The sequence below is a fragment of the Nannospalax galili genome, unplaced genomic scaffold (assembly GCF_000622305.1).
Source record: "Nannospalax galili isolate Female #2095 unplaced genomic scaffold, S.galili_v1.0 scaffold830, whole genome shotgun sequence".
Classification (NCBI taxonomy): Eukaryota; Metazoa; Chordata; class Mammalia; order Rodentia; family Spalacidae; genus Nannospalax; species Nannospalax galili.
This window is the reverse complement of record NW_008328342.1, coordinates 1,358,317-1,362,868: the sequence shown is the minus strand read 5'-3', so window position 1 is coordinate 1,362,868 and position 4,552 is coordinate 1,358,317. Positions and strand designations below refer to the sequence as shown.

At 52.5% G+C, this 4,552-nt stretch overlaps 1 protein-coding gene across 1 annotated transcript in view; it reads right to left on the bottom strand.

Moving 5' to 3' along the window:
- Positions 1–4,552, bottom strand: part of Tafa5 (TAFA chemokine like family member 5) — a 224,857-nt gene that overhangs the window by 142,504 nt on the left and 77,801 nt on the right. The gene's annotated exons all lie outside the window — the stretch shown is intronic.

Below are 4,552 nucleotides of genomic sequence, written 5' to 3'. Positions count from 1 at the left end.
CCCAGGCCGCGCTGCCTCGGAGTCGGGCGCCCGTGTGCGCTGCGTCCGGGCCGCGGAGCCGCCGATGCTGCGCACTGGGCCGCGGAGGGGACCCCGGGGACCCCGGGCGTCCGGCAGCGCCCTCGTCTGGCGCGCCGGCGGGTCAGGTGGGGCTGGTCCAGCCGAAAACTGCGGGTCGGGCTCCACCTAGGTGCGCAGGGGCCTCACTGCAGAGCGGGCTGCTCTGGCGCGGGGAGCAGGGATGCGCGCCCCGCTCCCCACCTGGTCTTCCCCCAAGTTCTGGAGGGAATGGGGAACCGGGGTGAGGAAAGCTACTGCCTTGGGCCGACACGCTCACGGCCAGGGGTTCGGAGGGTTTTGAAAAGCGCAGCTGTTTACCACCACAGTGCATCCTGGGCCTGCTGTGTGCCTGTTTCCAGCCAGCTGCGGGACACCAAAGAGTGTGGGCCCACGGTGGGTGCCCACCGCCTGCTCCAGAGGAAGGCGGTGAGCTTGCCGCTGCCGCTGCCTCCATTCTTCCTGGAGAAAGAGTCGGTATTTGTTTCTGACACCCCAGAGCCGGAGGCGGTACTGTCCTTTTAAGAGGGTCCCTGGATGCTGGCAGCACCTGGACCAGCAGGGTAGGCCTGGAGGCATTTTTGTCTGAATTGAATTTCAAACGCACAGCCCAGAGCCTTAGGTAGGAACCAGGGACCTGCGCCTGGCCCTTGTGGAGTGCCAGGAGCCTGGGGCCCACCTGCTTCACATACAGGAAGACACATCTCCCACAGATGTGTATGTGCCGAGCAAGAAGAGAGGCCAGGCCTGAAGGGCTCTTAGAGGTCAGACCGATCAAGTTTCTCAGTATGCCTCTGGGGAAACTGAGGCTTACAGAGGCAGGGTGCCTGGCACCATTAAGGGCTGAGTCAAAACTAGCTGCCAAGCTTAAGGCTGTCTGCCTGGCCAGACTCCATTGTACCCACACCTGGCCAGAAGGCCTGATAGAAAGCAATTTGTCTCTGGCTGCCATCACCCTTCCCCCACCCCCTGAAGACAGTGAGGTGAGAAAGGGGTCAGTCAGGGTCCCCCTACCTGGAGCATGGTCCAACCTTGCCTCAGCCAAGCACCTAAGCAATTTGGGATCAGCCCTGGGAGGGGCTGAGCACACCCCACTTGTGGCTTGTGCACTTCCTTCTGGCCCCATTCTGCACCCCTAGACATTTCCAGCAAAGCCATCCATGCAGAGCCTCAACATCCTGCCCAGTGTCGAGGAAGCCTGACCTCCACCAAGGTTGCTAGCCCGCCTGCTTCGCCTGGAACAGGGTGCTGCATCTCAGAGGGCTCTGGGCCTTGGGGGTTGGCCCTCACACAAGCACAGGCCTGGCTGCCAGGGAACCTCAGTCCGGAGAGGAGGCCCACTTTTGCTTTGTCCCCCATCAGGTGTACGTTACCTGAAATCTTGGAAATAGAGCTGTATCTTACATTTATTGAGAGGCACTCTTAAAAAGAACTAACCATGTGAAGGATCTTTCTGTAAACTGCATTTGAAAAGGAAAGAAATTTCCTAAAGGGAGGCATTTCCATCAAGTGGAATTTGTGTGCCTCCACTTCTAAGGACCCCCAAACACCGTCCTCCCAGGTGCCAAGATCTCCTGTTGGGACGTGCAGACAGCATTGCTGGTACTTTTAAGAAAAACCCCAGACAAATAGCAGAGAACCCTGTGTCCAGAGCCTAGAAGCGAGTTCATAGATGGCCAGGGAACACACTGGGCATTTAGCTCAAGTGGACTGGAGGAGGGGACAAGCACAGGCCTGGGGAGCAGCGGACAAGCAGGGAACAACCCTTTAACAGTCATAAAACCGCGGGAGCGCCAAATAGAGCTGCAGCCCAGAGGGATCCTGGAGCTGAGCGCTGGACAGAACATCCCCTTCCTCTGGTGACAGCACCGAGATCCCAAAGGGTTGACACTACCCCAAGCCCCCGCCCGCTTGGAGGGTACTCAGTTCTCTACATTCCCAAAGATGCTGCATAGGTGAGCCCCTCTACCCAGCAACTGCTGCTGTGCTGCCCATGGGCTTAGGTGAGTTTCCCGGAGCATGCTGTCCAAAGAGGGTGTCTGCCCCAACGGTCCCCACATGTCTGAGGCATGGGAGCCCAGACTGGGGGGGGCATGTTTTATTCCCTATGTTTCTAACTGAAAGTTAACACTGCCTTCAATTAGGCATGTAGGCAGTAAACACAATAGTTTAGCTATAACTGACTTTGTCACCATCAGAAATCACAGGTATTTTCATATCAGGTTACAGAACTTACATTCACCATTACTTCAAATTGCAGTCCTCCCACAGCCAGGCTTTTTTAATGTAATGGCTTAATCAAGAAGCTAGCATGCCCCTATATCAAAATGGGCTTTTTAACGTTTGATAACTGCATTTTGTATAATCGGTTTTCTCAGTAATCTTGGGTATGTTTGTATTATTCCGAGATGGGTTCCATAGATTCAGTGATTAGTCAGTTATGCCCATGAGCCCTTCCCTCAGAGTTACAGAGAGAACCAGAGTGGAATGGAGGGAGGAAGGGTCCTCACCCCACAAAGGCCAGCATGTCCAGTCGGCACAGTCCCCCAGGCATGAAATGTAGCAGACCAGTCCATCCCAGGGGCGCTGTTCACCCATCAGCTCTGTGACCACATCCAGATAGGCCCATCTGTGCACACATCCTGTCGGTTCCCAGAGGAGATGGGCAGCCCACCAGAACATGCAGGGATCCATGCTGCCCACTGGTCAATGACTACATCTTGATCTGTTACTGGATACTGACCAGTAACTTCACACTGATCATTTATTGTGCACTGACAAATTACTACATCCTGATCACTTAACTATGTACTGATCATTTCTGGCATGCTGACCAGTTACTGTGCACTGCTTGGTTCCTGGGCAGTGACCACTTACTGCACACGGTCTGTTTATTATGCACTGACATATCACTACACTCTGGCCATTTACTGTGCTCATCGTTTACTGCACACTGACCACCAGTTCTTATGCAGTGGCCACTTCCTGTGCACTGACTCGTTACTGCACATTGATCATTCTTTTACCCTGACCCATTACTGACCACTGGCTGAGCACCTCCCCTTCCCTTCCAGCAGCAGGACCCAAGAGGCGGGATTATCCAATGTCTGCAGAAAGCCGGGCGGAAGAGGAAAACAGAGACATGCATGTGCCATGCCTGATTCGGAGGGCAAAAATAATTCAGGGGAGAATAAAATAATGATCATAGTAATCCTAAATTGCATCATGCTCAAAAAAAAAATTAAGAAAACACCGTACTCATCACGGAAAACCAGGGAACAGAGAGACTTGAATTCATGCAGTAGTCCAAGGGGCTGTGGAGCAGGCCACAGGTGCTCCCAGAGCCCAGGTGGATCTCCTTAGGCTGGGAAGCCAAAGGCGGCTGCCAGCCTTTCCTCTAGCCGCACAGAGCTAGTGAGTCACATTTTCAGATATAGAGGATGCATCTTATGGTACAATGGGCAGAAATGGAAGCCAGGAATCTGGAGTAAGGTTAGGGAGACAGCACAGAGCTCACAGGAAGAAAAGGAGAGGTCGGGAAGTGTTGCCATTGGCGGGGAGATCTTGGGCGTCCAAACTCCTCTCATTAGAAATTCTCAAGGCAGAAAAGAGAACAAAGAGGGGGAAATTGGTTTGGTTTTCTTTTCTTTCTCTCTTTTTTTAAGAACACACAGATTCAAATGGAAAGGCTTGCCATAGTCTAGACAGATCTGATCAGCAGATCCAGCACCAAGTACCCCTGGAAGCCTTGCACTCTCATTAGAAATTCTCAAGGCAGAAAAGAGAACAAAGAGGGGGAAATTGGTTTGGTTTTCTTTTCTTTCTCTCTTTTTTTTAAGAACACACAGATTCAAATGGAAAGGCTTGCCATGGTCTAGACAGATCTGATCAGCAGATCCAGCACCAAGCACCCCTGGAAGCCTTGCCAAATAAAAAGAACAGCAGGTAAATTCTCAGCCACCAAGTTGGAGATAAGGTATCAGTGGGCTTTTGCTCGGCCATGCTGGCTTCCTCTTGACAACAGAGCCCTGTCTCCCCGTGCCCAGTGCTGCACCAGCCCTTCTGTCCATGGATCATACCACTAAAGGCAGTCAAAGGTACCGTTTCCCACCACACACCTTCCAGGGAAAGCTGACCAGCATTCCAGCAGGGAAAACAATCGCTAGGGAAGAGAGGGAGCTGAGCAGAGCAGTGGGAAGGGATCTGCACCAAGATGCACTGGGCCCTGAAATTGGGAAGCATCTCCCTCAACCAGCAAAATCTACAGTAAAATACCAAGTCTCTCTCCGTGGATCTAGTCATTGGTCTCTCCTGTGGAGGTAACATGTACAGAACGGGTAGTAAATGTCATCGGTTTCTATGCAAGTCTTACAACCAACATGTAGACAAACCTAGGGAAATGAGAGCAGCAAGCTAAAAGTGAAGTGGTAAACTTTGATTATTTGATACATGTGCACAGGGGCTGGATTTAAATATTCCTCACGCCTAAGTGAAC